Source organism: Jaculus jaculus, chromosome 4 (assembly GCF_020740685.1).
Source record: "Jaculus jaculus isolate mJacJac1 chromosome 4, mJacJac1.mat.Y.cur, whole genome shotgun sequence".
Classification (NCBI taxonomy): Eukaryota; Metazoa; Chordata; class Mammalia; order Rodentia; family Dipodidae; genus Jaculus; species Jaculus jaculus.
Window position 1 is genome coordinate 102,384,804 of NC_059105.1, and position 14,645 is coordinate 102,399,448.

General features: G+C 36.9%; 2 non-coding genes across 2 annotated transcripts; both read left to right on the forward strand.

The window, feature by feature from the left end:
• Window positions 1-11,653: 11,653 nt before the first annotated feature.
• LOC123460372 lies at window positions 11,654-11,760 on the forward strand. The gene has a single exon (XR_006636937.1). It is a non-coding gene; the product is annotated as a U6 spliceosomal RNA (small nuclear RNA).
• Window positions 11,761-13,938: 2,178 nt separating this feature from the next.
• LOC123460365 lies at window positions 13,939-14,045 on the forward strand. Its single transcript, XR_006636930.1, has one exon. It is a non-coding gene; the product is annotated as a U6 spliceosomal RNA (small nuclear RNA).
• The last annotated feature ends 600 nt before the right edge of the window (window positions 14,046-14,645 follow it).

Here is a 14,645-nt window from a genome sequence, read left to right on the forward strand (position 1 = left end):
GCTTCTTGTAACCTAATTTTGACTTATTTTTGAGAGTGGGAAATTTTCTTTGATAATATTGTTGAGTAAGTTTTCCATGCCTTTGGTCTTAATTTCTTCCTCTTCTAGTATTCCCATGATCTAAATGTTGGGACACTTAAGGGTATCCCTCAGTTCCCTCATGTTCTGTTCACACAAATTTTTAATTTATTGAAACTTTTGGAGACATGAACTGTTTCTTCTGTTTGGTCTTTCATGGCTGTGTTTTTATCCTCCACATGGCTGACTCTATTCTTGAGAGCTTCTATAGAGTTTTGTTTGGGCTTGTTCAATTTAGTTCATATTTTCTACTGCCATTTTATGTATATTTTTCATCCCTCTGCCAAGTTCCCTTTTCACATCATTTTCTGATTTTCTTAATGCTTCTTGGAATTCTTTCTTGCATTTATTTATGTCTTCCTTGGGCTTAGTCAGCTGGTTATTGATGTCCTCTTTTTTTCTCCCCCCCTCACCATCTCTCCCCCCCCCTCCTTCAAATCACTTAACTGTCTTTGGAACCCTTCCTATTTCCTTTCTATTAGGTCTAATCTACCAAGGACAGCATCCATACAATTACTGGATCTTTGATGTTTTTCTGCAAGTTCTGCTATCTGCTAGGTCAGGGTTTCATAGCTCATATCTTCATTTTGAGGTTCTGATACTTTATCTCTTCTATGTTTTGATTAGAGACATCATTGTGGGACTGGGCAATCTTGTTGGCTTTGCTTGTATCTCATTTTTCATGGTATTTCTTTTGTACTGTGGTCTGCCCTTCACAGTGTAGAAATCTTACTTAATTAGGATAAAGTTCTAGTCTACCCTTGATGTGTCATCAGTGATTATTCCCTTTTATGTTTGTATCCACTAGGCTTCTGATGGCAACAGGGTTTGTCTGCTCAGAGGTATGGGGCCCGTGAGGCTCTGATGGGGGCTTTGGGACCTAATGACGAGGCTTTTTGTTTTGTGGTTTGGGGTATGGGACTGAGTGGTTCACTGGTCTGAGGGGACAGGGAGTGTGTGTGGGGGGAGGGAATGGGACAAAGCAGACTGGTCTTGTCCCTGAACTGCTGAGGAGCATGGGAATGTTTGATGGTTCCACCATGCTGAGCAGTTTGGGCATATGACAGTGGGCCCTTGGGTCTTGGGTCCATGTACCAGGAGGTGAATGGGACTTTCTGGTCCTGTGACTAGGCAAGGTGGGGAAATAGGGCTATCACTCAGAGGTCCCAGGTGGGAAAGCTATCCTGCTGGCCTGGGTCCATGCATTGTGTTGGGGGGAGTGCTCAGTGAGTGGGAAGGAGTTTGGGCATGGAGGTCCCTGATGGAATGCTAGCCTGCTGGCCTTGGACCACATATAGGTGTGGGGGCCATCAGCAAGTGGGATGGTGTTTGTGTGTGAAGGTCCCCTGGGGGAATGCTAGCCTGCTGTCCTGGGTCTGGAAACAGAGGATGGGGGGATGTCTGTGAGAGGGACAGCATTCACACATGGGGCTACCCTGGTCTGCTGGTCTGGGTCCACTTAGCATGAGGTTAGTGCAGGAGAAACCTGTGTCTGGGACTGTGGCTAGGATGGCTGCTTGAGGGGATGGGGGACTGGTGGACTACCCCAAGAGCATGCGAATCAGTGGATTCCCTACTTTGCACCTCTGTGCTCTCTCACTGGAGGTCTACTAGAATCTTCAAACCCCTAAAAAACCTTGCCTTTTCTTCCCCAGGATATAAGGTGGGGTTAGGCAGATGCCATCTTGACTAGAAGTCCCCAAAAGATCTCTCCTTGTCCATTTTTTTTCATTTTTTTAAATTTATTTATTTGAGAGTGACAGACATAGAGAGAAAGACAGATAGAGGGAGAGAGAGAGAATGGGCGCGCCAGGGCCTCCAGCCACTGCAAACGAACTCCAGACGTGTGCGCCCCCTTGTGCATCTGGGTAACGTGGGACCTGGGGAAACGAGCCTCGAACCTGGGTCCTTAGGCTTCACAGGCAAGCGCTTAACTGCTAAGCCATCTCTCCAGCCCATCCTTGTCCATTTTTAAAGGTTGTGTCACTTTTCTTACCACAGTAAATATAAAGAAATAAAAAGGTAGCCCCAAGATAACTGTTTTCTAAATTTATATTTGCTAACTACTCCCTTAAGTCTTTAATATTTTCAGTTATATATTTATTTACCAAATATACATTAACATAATCATCTGTTTAAATTTTTTTAATTTTTTTTTCTATTTTGACATATATATATATATGTCATATATATATATATATATGACATATATATATATATATATATATATATATGTTATGTATATATGTATTTTTAGCTTATTGTCCCCAATTACCCTCATATCTTCCACCTCCTCCCAATAACAAACACAACCCTTATTCTTTTCCATTAGTCCCCATCTGACTTTCATGACTTTTGTAACCTACTGAGTTATATTAGGGTTGCATGTATAATTTTGATATAAAGTTACTATCAAATGGGCCACAGCATAGAAGAGCTTGACTCCCCTCTTCCAGAATCCATTACCTGCCATTAGTTACTCTAAGAGGTATGGAGTCTCCCGTACCCTTTCCCTATCTGCAGTGAGGAACTGACATTCTTGATCATGTGCAGGAAACCATGGCTGATAAGAATTAATGAGGGTACTCACCAGCCATGCCATGTCAAGAAGATAGCAATTCCCAACCTTCCTCCCCATCTTCCTACTGTTACAGTCTTTCCAGCCCCTCCCCAAGACTTCTTAAGCCTTGTAGGAAGTGGTTTAGAAGTCCCATTAGAAATGTTTGAGATGGAAACACAGTAGTCACTCTCAGCAATTTTACCAGCTAAGCATCTCTGCACTGTTGGTGTTATAGTAAGAAAAATCTGTGATCAAGTTAGTAAGCTGTATTAATCTATGGGGACAAATATAGATATTTAGAGGGTAATTTGACATGGAATAACCATAGATATAGATGCTCCCACCTCAACCAGGGCCTATATTCCTAGATTTTTGGTGACGTGTATAGTCCCAGACATGAGATCTCTCATACAAAGAAGGCCTTAAATTTAATCAGAATCTGGTTGGCTAACATTTACACTACTATTGCACCAGTGGGTTTTTCTTCCCTTGCAGTTTGGTTGTTGGATACAAGAGTGCACAGCTAGGTAAAACTGTTGATAGCTCTTCTCTCCCAACAGCTTTTATAGCACCATCTGATACAAAGAAATCTAGCTGGCATGGAGGAAGCTTCCAGCTCACTTCCAGCTGAGTTTCTGTATGTCCTGTCACCAAAGTGCCTGGTGTCTTCATTAACAGCAACCTATCACCTAGTTGTGGTAGGCAACTGAAAACAGTGACAATAGCCTGTATTGTTTTAGGGATGATTGTATCCTCCTTGATCTTCTTTGGGAAGTATCTCTTTCCTGGCAGTAGAGTTTATGATTAATAACGTATGGTTTCTGGGGGAAGTTCTATCCACCCACATAGGGGACCTTCATTCAAATGTGTTTTTGAAAAAAATATGTTTTAATTGGCTTACAAGATAGTATATTTCTATATGGTTTATTCTCATATCTTTAGTTGTGATTCTTCCTGTCTCCATTTCCTTCTTTCCCCCATCCTACTACCCTATCCCTGCTTAAAACACTTTGTTCAGTTTCATTGCCCAATTTGCAGTTTAATTTTAACTTTTAATTGTTGAGCATAAATTTAGATTGAATTATGGCGTTTTCAAAAATAATTTGTTTTAGTTGATTTTTTTAATTTATTAGAGAGAGAGAGAGAGAGAGAGAGATTGAGAGAGAGAGGCCAAGAAAGGGAGAGAGAAAAGAATGGGAGAATCAAGGGCTTCAACCACTGCAAACGAACTCCAGACACATGCTTCCCCCTTGTGCACATGTGCAATATTGAGTGCTTGCATCACTGTGTGTCTGGATTACATGAGACCTGGAGATGCATATATGAGTTCTTAAGCTTTATAGGCAAGAGCCTTAACCACTAAGAAATCTCACCAAACCTGATTTAGTTGATTTTTATCCCTCCTCTCCTTAATACCTCTTTCCCCCATTTTCCATTTCCCTTCTTATCACCCCTTTTCTGTTTATGTGTTGCATATGTGCTATGCCCTTCCTTTACCCCTTCTTATCTCTTTATTACCACTCTTGTTTATCATTTTGATATTATAAGTTTTACCCATATTTTCCCAACTGTATATAAGTTTTGATTGGGTTTTCCATTTTCATAGTATTTATTTTCTTGAGTTCTTTGGACATTCAAGATATTAACAACTATCTTAACATTATATATATATATATATATATTTTCCTGTAACTGCTTGAAATTGTTTATCCTTCTCTTTTCTCTGAAGTACTTCTTCTATTTTCTCTCGAAGAGCTTTTTTGGTGGTCTTTAATTCTTTTACCCTGCTTTTATCATGGAAAGATTTTGCTGTCTCCCTCAATTACAGCTGATAGTTTTACTGGGTATTGAATTAGCAGTTCACATAATCCTTTCTAAGTGCTAGGTATTTTCCTACATATTTTATAAATAGGGATTCAATATACTATGTTCATATACAATATTGAAATGCATACAGGTGAGTTCTTGAAAATCAAGTAAAATTTTCATGAAATTGCGGAACTTTGTATTCATTGGTAGTTAACATTATCATCATCTTTAATTTAACAGAGGATTTATTTTTAAAAGTAAATTTTACTTGTTGATCAGATATCCTTTTGTGGTCTATAATCATTTCTCAACTTTACTTACTGGGAGGTACAAATAGTTGAATAAACAATTGGTTGTGGAGGGCATAGCGGTGTTTTATGGCGCATGCTTTAAAGTTTAGGGTGACAGCGGGACTGTAAGTGGAGTGCCTCTGCTGTGCCTTTCTGAGCTGTGAGAACTTCCAAGGCCTCAAGGTCAACATCAGCATTTTAAACGGCTATTTGTGTTTTTAGGACAGAAAAAAAAAATTGCTCACAAGCATGTTAAGAATGGATTGATTGGTAGACCAGCAAATGCCAAGTGACAATATCAAGAATATCAAGTGTACTGCTAACATTATGTATGTCAATAGAAGCGAAGAAAAATCTTCAAGTAAAAATCTGTTACTCTTTAAGATTATTAATTAAGACTAAACTTGTTAAACAAGGTTTCTGCTTTGAATAGATCTATCAAGAAAATTAATGTTTAGTCACATTTCAGTGTTGCTAAGATTGCATGCAAGGATAAAACTTAAAAAATGCATTTCTATTTTCAATCTGGAAATATTTCAGCAAAAACAAGCAGTTAAGAAATGGAAGGAGACTAAGAAACAACATTAATTTGCTAATGATTAAATTATGCTGTGTTTGCAAGACTTTCTACTTTTCGGTCAAAATACTTTTACTATAGACAGTATTACTGATTTTGTTTCCTTTCATGTAAGATATTTCAAAACCAGGTTGAAATTTTGACTTTAAAACAGAAAGTTATGTAGCTATGATGCAATGTCTGGGAGATCTGCATTTAATTGAATATGCTGATCATACTTGAACCTACAATCACTCCAAGATGGACCATGTTAAAAATTTATCTCCATCATATTAATTGTACCAGCTACAATAATAATAATAATTTATTATACTATATTTTGTTATATTGATGATACCAGGGAATGGCCTTCCTAAAGAAATTCTATACATTACACATTTCCATTTTCTCCATATCTATTACCCATGAATTAATATACATGTTGAATATAAGCCTAATAAAAGTTGTTATCATATTATCTGCCTCATTCACTGAAACTTAGGCCATAGAAATGAATTTATTAAAAGTGGGCACTGAATTTTGCAGGTCATGTTGACTTTGATGTTAGAAAATAACATGTAATCATAAATAAGCATGGCAGGGATATGTGCATTTTCACAAATGTGCCTGAAGTCATGCATAGGAAAAATGAGGTATGGTCAGAGAATTACAGACTCCAGAGATTGAGGATACTGGAATAGAATGTGCAAGTACCTTTTATCTTTGTACTTGCTAGTAATTGTGTTATTGTTGTTTAATGTGTTACTTTTATAGTTATAGGGCTTTATATGCATTGAAATATGTCTAGGACTTCAAAGCTTCTCCCCAACTCCTGCCAGCCTCTTCTGTCTAAAATCAAATTGTATCTACTGAAACATATGTTACTGTGTCACATTATCCTTCATGCATGATAGAATCTTTATTGGTGTGTGAAGAATGAAGAAACGTTGAAGTGGAAATTGTACTAAATAAATGTAAAAATACTTCTTAAATATGATTTGTGTCTACAGTGGTTCGAATGAGATGTCTTCTATAACCTCACGTGGTTTGAATATTTTGTATCCAGCTGGTAGCAATTTTGGAAGTGAAGACTTTCTGGATGGTGGGTTGCTGGGAGTAGGCTTTAGGGCAAATTTTATTGCCCAAATTCCTCCATGCCCAATGTCATATCACTTTTTCTGCTTTCTGCCAGCTGTTGTGGCAAGATGTAATTTCAGTTACTGCCACATGCCTCTGCTATGATGAAAATTATCCTTGATGTTGTAAGTTAAAATCAACCCTTTCCTCCTATCAGCTGCTCTGTCAGGTATTTTGTCCCAGTGACAAGAATTTAACTGTAACAGTGTTCTCAGTTAGATGGTTTAAATTCTAGAATATAGTATTTATTATACACAGTGAAAGTGTTCTCAGCTATAGTTACACAAAACAAACTTTGATTGAAACCAAATTTCAATTTTTCAGAGGTTCCAGGTTCTTACTCTTGATAATGAACCACCATCATGTCTCAGACCATTTGGGCTACTCTAAAAGCATTATAAACCAAGCAGCCAAACATATCTGATATTTATTTGTGATAAAGAAGCCAGAAAATTCTTGATCAGATTCAGCATCTGGTAGTTTTCTACTTTGTGACTTATAATGTGTCTTCTGTCTCATCCTCAAAGAAGGAAGTGGTGAGGGGATCCTTGATCAATGATCTAACTTCTAAGGGCACCAACCTTACAACCCAGTCATCATGTAAAGACCCAAATTTCTAACATCTACCTTAAGATGGCCCATATAAAACATATCAAAGCTCACCTACTCAGCAGCAAATAACCTGTCGTGATGCTCACACAAGTGCAATAGTGGCACACAGCCATAGTGGGAAACCATCTGCTCTTGATTTGGCTAACTGATCCCCTCAGTGGTATGGGACCCATAGTTGGAGCTGGAAAACAAGTCAGAACTATATCCAAACATAAGCCTGCTCTCCAATATCAAGCTACCACCAATCATGGGCTACAAGAGGGCCTACACATATTAAATTCTCTATAAAAATGTAAGGGTTATCTCATTTGTCCTGGTGCTTACTCTCCATTGGAGAATATGCTTCTCTTTTTCAGATAAATGTAGATCTTAAGGAGAGAACCACCCCCATTATACCTCAAAAGGGCCCCAGATGAAACTAAGAAAAATTGGTGAAACAAGCAAGGGTGCTGTTTTCTTGGTGAACTAGGTACCAGCACAAAGGTGAAGGAGATCAACAGAGAGAAAAATCAACTCCTACCAAATCAGATATCCAGAGACCCAGAGACCCCTAACACCTCATCACTGAAGCAGACCAAAAATGAACCTAACATGACTCAGGGAAATTTTGTGGAAGAGGGGGTGGAAAAAATGTCAGAGCCACATGTTGGGTCATGATATGCAGAGACATTTATCCTACCCATAATTGTGAGCTAACTCCAGAATGCATGACCCATATACCTCAACAAGGAAGGGCCAGGGTGAAGGGGTAGGACATGGATGAGCCTAACAATGGTACCAAATTGATTGTATTCGCTGAGTACAAAACTAATTAATAAAAAAAAATGTGTGCCAGAGTTTTAATAAAATAGCATAGTTATCAATTAAAACGTTAAATAAAATAGTAAGCACTATATAGCAAGTGAAAATAAATAAAGCATACCCTGACTTTAAAAAAATATATCAAAGGCTCCTTACTTAGTTCAGACAATTGTGGCATTTCACTCAGGAAGAGGCCATTTAAGAGAAGGATATATATTCATATAACAAAATCGAGTATTTCTGTGAAGAAAGAAGTCAATGCTTCACTCAGACCTGAAAGTCTGGATCAAATTGCCTCAGCGCAAAGAAAGCACTTTGACTTTTGGACCCAGAGAATTTCTCAAAGAACAGCCATACTTAAAGTATCTGGGAAAGGCCTTGGCTATGTCAAGATATCAGAGTTCGGAGATCAGAACAGCAAGTACCTATTTGAGATTTTATATCTAGTACTAGAGCTGAGAGAGTGATTCTCAGGGGCAGAGGATCCATCGGTCATAGGGAAGCATATTGTGTTCATGGAGGAAGAGTGGTGTGGCAGAAGATGATGTCACAAAACAACTCTTAGAGTGATTGAAAGAACATCTTTGCTCATGACTCCCAATAAAAGAAACCACACAAGTCAAGAAATTGAACTTCATTTTTATTACTTCTATGATAGTAAGTAACAGCACAAAAAAACCCCAAAAAACAAAAACAAAACAAAACAAAAAAACAGAAGAAGCCTTGACCAACCTTCTATCCCTTTTTTAAGGGATTCACAAGACAAAACAAGTTTAATAAACTGGTTTTAAATTGAAAGTGAGATAAGTTTTTACTTAACTCCAGACTGATCCACTCATACCTAGCAATGTAATAGTCACTAAGTGGAAGTAGCAGATGAATGTACTCTGGTTATGCCAAATAATCTCTCAAAGTCAAGGATGACAAATGCAACATAGCCTGTGTGGAAGCCAGTGATGTAGGAAAAGAAAGCTATTTGGTGAGTTTATTATTTTTTTAAAAACTCTAGTTTATTCACTAAATTAGTTACTGAATGTCAAAGACTTGTTTTCCAGAACAGAAAAGCCCTTAAGGGTGATGTTTTCCTGTGAACTGGATACCAGCACAAAGGGGAAGGAGATCAATGCAGAGAAAAATCAACTCCTACCAAATCAGAGAGCCAGAGCCTCAGAGGCCCCCAACACCTCAGCACTGAAGCAGACCAAAAATGAACCCAACATGGCTCAGGGAAATCTTGCGGAAGAGGGGGCGGAAAGAATGTCAGAGTTACATGTTGGGTCATGATTTTCAGAGACATTTATCATACTAATAACTGGGGGCTAACTCCACAATGCACGACCCATTTTCAATAACAAGGAGGGTCTAATGGGAGGGAGTAGATCACAGATGAGCCTAAATAATGGTACCAAACTGCCTGTATTTACTGAAAAGAAAACTAAAAAATTAAATTAAAAAAAAAAAAGAAAATGGACAAAAGACAAAGGTTATCCCATTTATCTGGTGTAAACTTCATTCTCTGTTGGAGAATTTTCTTCTCTTTGTCAGATGGACACAGATTCTAAGTAGACAACCAGCCCATCACACCTCAAAAGGGTCCTACCTAAAACGAAGAGTAACTGGGGAAATGAGCAAGAGGGCTGCTTTCTTGGTGAACCTGGTACCAGCACAAGGGTGAAAGAGATAGACATAGGAAACACTCAACTCCTACCAAACCAGATATACAGAGACACAAAGGCTCACAAGACCTTATCACTGAAGCAGACTTAAAATAAGTCTGGAAGCATCACCATACCTGATTTTAAGCTATATTACAAAGCTGTAGTAACAAAAACAGCATGGTATTGGTACAAAGACAGACATGTAGATAAATGGAACAGAATAGAGGACCCAGATGTTAATCCAGGTACAGCCGTCTGATTTTTGACAAAAATGCCAAAAATATTCATTGGAGTAAACACAGCTGTTCAACAAGTGGTGAATAATCTTTTTGATATATTCTTATATCCTGTTTACCAATGTTTTGTTCAGAATTTTTATATCTATATTCATGAAGAAGATTGGTCTATATTTACAAATCAAATTTCCAAAAGTACAAATGTAAATAATGTGAATATATAAATAATATTACATATGTTTATATAATAATGGATATGCAATTATATATGCATATACATATTTACTACAATTTTATCTTTAATGATCTTTTCAAGAGGATTAAAATATTAGATATTGATTTCAAATAGGAATATTTCTTTCCTTGGAAAATAAAATTCTTAGTGAAATAAATTCCATTTAATGTTTTTAAGTGCAATATTTTAGTGGAAATCAATGACGATAAATATAAGTGTATTTGATGTGATGAGTATGATCACGTGTAGCCACAGTTAATCTTATTAAGAAAGGAAAGTCAAAAGTGAGTCTCTTATTCAGTTGTTAAACAGACATGCTGGCCTAGATATCTGCCAATCTGTTGTGAGAGTAGATAAACATACAGAATAATGGATCCAATAGGAATTTATAAAGGCTATATAATGCATCATCAATTCACTATTCAAAGATGATAGAAAAAAAGTTCACTTTTCCATTTTGCTCCAGTATATTAGAATTAACTGCATTGCAGCTTCTACTTCCTCAAACCCCCTCCTTATAGTATCTAGTAATAACAGAGAAAGTGGTAGATTTTCCCATTTCAGCATGCTTTTCCTCAAGAACAGTGCTAGTTCCCAGGATATAAGGGAGAGGATGGCTTCCTGCAGTTTTGTAAGGTGCCTAAAAAATGGATGCTTACTTTCAGGTGAGTCTGGAGTATGAAATACGTTGTTGTATTTACCAATGCCATTTTTTTACTTTTATTTTAAAACAAACTACTTACAGCTTAAGGAATAAGTTGGACTGTATCCCATCCTCAGTTCATTAAAGGATGCTAGCAAAGGGAGCTCAGCTCACTCTCACTCCTTTCTTCCAGATGCTGTGGCAATATGTGATGGCTAGCATCGGCAGTGTTTTCCTGCCATGATGAAACTTCCCCGTTTCTTCCATAAGCTGCTTCTGGCCAAGTATTTTGTTACAGCAATAAGAAGTTAACTATAACTTGATGAGGAACACCCAGCAGAACAGAAACATGTTCTATGGACATGAAGAATATAACTGTGAAGTGCCCATCTGAATTTGATTTGTAAATATGTGTCCTTTTGATGTAAAGTAAGTGAGGCTACATAATTCTATGTATTAATTTCTTTGTGCCTTACTTTAAATATAGGTCATTTATCTCTCATGATAATGGCATTTATGTTTTATCTCATGAAAATCCATGTTTTAAAAGTGCTTGAAGTTTAAATAAATATGATGTTATAAGAAAACTTTTCAATCATAGGTCTTTGGAATAGCTACATAGGCTAAAATATTGCACTTCAAGAAAATTACACAGAAGTTATTTCACTAAGAATTTCACTTTCAAAAGAATAAGTATTCTTATTTGAATAAAACATTGCATAAATTATGCCCACTGAAAAGGTAATTAAAGAAAAATTTATAGTAAATACATATACATAATGATGTACATATATTTCTTTTATACACATCACACAAAAATTTAGCCAAGTAAGACCACATATGCATATATTCATATTAAAACAAAGATGTAAACATTATACTATATTTTCCCCAAATATTTTTCCTAGGTAGTTATCTTTATGTATAGTTTCTCTCTTTTTATCCAAAGTGATGTGTCATCTCCCCATACTTTTATTTTACCCTAATCAATCTGAATTAAAATAATATGTTACCCTTATCAATAAATATGGAACTTTAGTGCTCGCTTCGGCAGCACATATACTAAAATTGGAACGATACAGAGAAGATTAGCATGGCCCCTGCGCAAGGATGACACGCAAATTCGTGAAATATGGAACTTTAAAAAAATGTATGGCCTATATGAACTTTCACTTTGCGCTTCAAATACCTGACCAGAGGCAACTTAAAAACAGGTATAGTTTGGCTTACTGACTGAGGTCACAGTCCATCATGGTGGAGAGGACAGTGTAAATAGGAACTTGAAACAGCTGGTTCCACTTAGTCTACAGTGTGGAAACTGAAAGTGCTAAATGCTCATGCTCAGCTTGCTGTCTCCCGTTTACTCAGTCTGGAAACTCAGCTCATGTAGTGGACCATTCATAGTTAGACTGGATGTTGTCACCTTGTTAGGAGCAATAGTTTAGTTTAAAATGAGGCACTCACCCAACAGACAACATCACCATGGAAACCAGGGCCCACCTACAGAGACAGAGACCAGCTGCCCCTGATAAGAGAATGAGTTAACCTTAAGGAGGCTACCAGCAGCCAGGATGCCTGAGGAAAAAATGGTTATAAGAACCCCAACAGAAGCTTAGAATACTGTCACTCAACTCAGAAAGGCAGACTCCACATCCCTCTCTGTGTTGATACCTGCAGTGAGAAGACACAGCCCAGCCCATGGGAGCCCTGGGCAGTCTCACACTGAGTGGACAGAGCAGAACCCAGATACTGCCAGCAGGCCAAGAGACATTGCAAGTGAGTGCCTCAGGCGATTAGGCTACTTGAGAGGATGGATAAAGAAGAAAGGGATCTGGCTTAATTAACACATATGAAGAGTGAATAAAGTGTAGCAACTGAATTTACATAATCTTCCACTTGACTACTGAGTTTAGCACTAGTGACACACCTCAAATAGCCTAATCTAGAAAATCCATTTTAGATAATCCAAGAGATGTGCTTCCATGGTGATTCTAAATCCTATCTAATTGACAATTTGGGATTAGTCATCACACTGGAATAAAGGCTGTCCATATATGGAAGTGTACAACACAACCTTTAACCTATGAGGTCTCTCTTCAGAATGCATGTTGAAAACAATCTAACATGCCTGCATAAGACTTAGGTCATTCATATACACTGGACAGTAATTCCTCTGTAATCTCCCAGAGAAAATAATAGCTAAATAATGATTATTAAAATTGATAGTATCATTTTATGTTATTAGGATCTTATCTCCTTTATATTTGCTATTTTATATAAGTGGAAAATAAAATGTTTAGCATTTAGTAAATTGCCTGTGCAAACTCTCAATTAGTTACTTTTTGTATGTGTGTATAGTTATATAGGAAGAACTGAGAAGTAAAAGTATATTCTCTTACAATATCAATATGTATTCTTGTGGCAGACATATAATAAATAACACAAATCCTACTATTAAAAGAGAGAATTAGAAGAAATCCCTTTTCCACTGGAATTCTGAAATCTAGGCTGACAAATGATGCTTGTTTCTTGGTTCAGACTCCCTAATATTATCTGGAGGTTGTGCTTGACAGTTTCTTCAAGAAGTATACTTCTGTGTCATTTTCATAGCTGTCCTCTTGTCTAAATTATTTAGACAATCCACAGATTTCTATTATTTTGTTCTGTATTTCTTACACAACAAATTGATGTGATTCCTATTGAAAAATAAAGCTTTATATGTTTATGGGCTGTACCTTACTTGTTAAGGTAATATCCAGAAAATCCAAAGGACCCAGGTTCAATTCCCCAGTACTTGCTTAAAGCCAGGTAGCACATGTGTTTGGATTTCCTTTGCAGTGGCTAGAGGCTCTGGTGTACCCATTCTCACTCTCTCTCTCTCTCTCTTTCTGCCTTTCTCTCTCCTAAATAATTTAAAAAATTCAAAAAGCTTATATGTTTCTTATAAACCATTTGTAATCCACTCCTTTGGGGACAGATACCTTATAGATATGCATTTCTTTACCTTGGACACCCTGTGTGACTTTAGTGAGTCAACAGCCTCCAGCTTCTTACAAGCCCTATTAATTAATGAAGCTTATCTGTAAGGTATACCCTGAAGACATTTACATCTTTTATGCATTTGTAAAAGTCAGTAAGGAACTATTGTAAATATTTCTGTTTATTAGTGATTAGTCATAGATCTAAGCATATTTTATAATTTCTTTTCTAATATCATGGCATGACTTGAGAAGAATTTTATATAGTAAAAATATCATCAATGTTAAGTATTCCATCTGGTCCAATATAAACATTCAAAATATATCTTTTGAATAAATGACTTTGTGCTCACTTTGGCAGCACATATACTAAAATTGGAACGATACAGAGAAGATTAGCATGGCTCCTGTGCAAGGATGACAAGCAAATTCATGAAGTGTTCCATATTTTTTAAATAAATAAATAAATGGCCTTGAAAAATTTACTAGAATTACTTGCCATGCCTTCAAAAAGCTAATAGTATAGTGAAGAATAATTCATATATTAAATTTAGCAGTATGCAGTACAAGTTATGTGATAAAAATGAATCCAGTAATCTATGAATTTTAAGTCTGTGGAGAAAACTAAATAGTTTAAATTCTTTAAACAACTGAAGATATGGATATGGATATGGATATGGATATGGATATGGATATGGATATGGATATGGATATGGAACGCCTTGTGTATGAGCAAAGCTACTATTTTCTCTACCATCCGTAGCAACCTAACCTCTTTCTTTACTTTCCAAAATTACATAGTCCAGTTGGCTTGTAGAATAGTAGTCACTTCCTTCCAAACTACATGGCGGAAAGCAGCAACAGTGAGCTGAACTCTTCTGGCAAGCAGGAAGCTGAGTTATAGCACCCCAAAGCACATTTCCACCAAAATCTCTTCCAGCAAAGTTCCACCCCCATATTGCCACAATCCAGGAACCAAACATCAAAAACACATAAGTTTATGTCATCATCTGCTCAAAACTACCACATTCCACCCCTGGACTCCATAAACT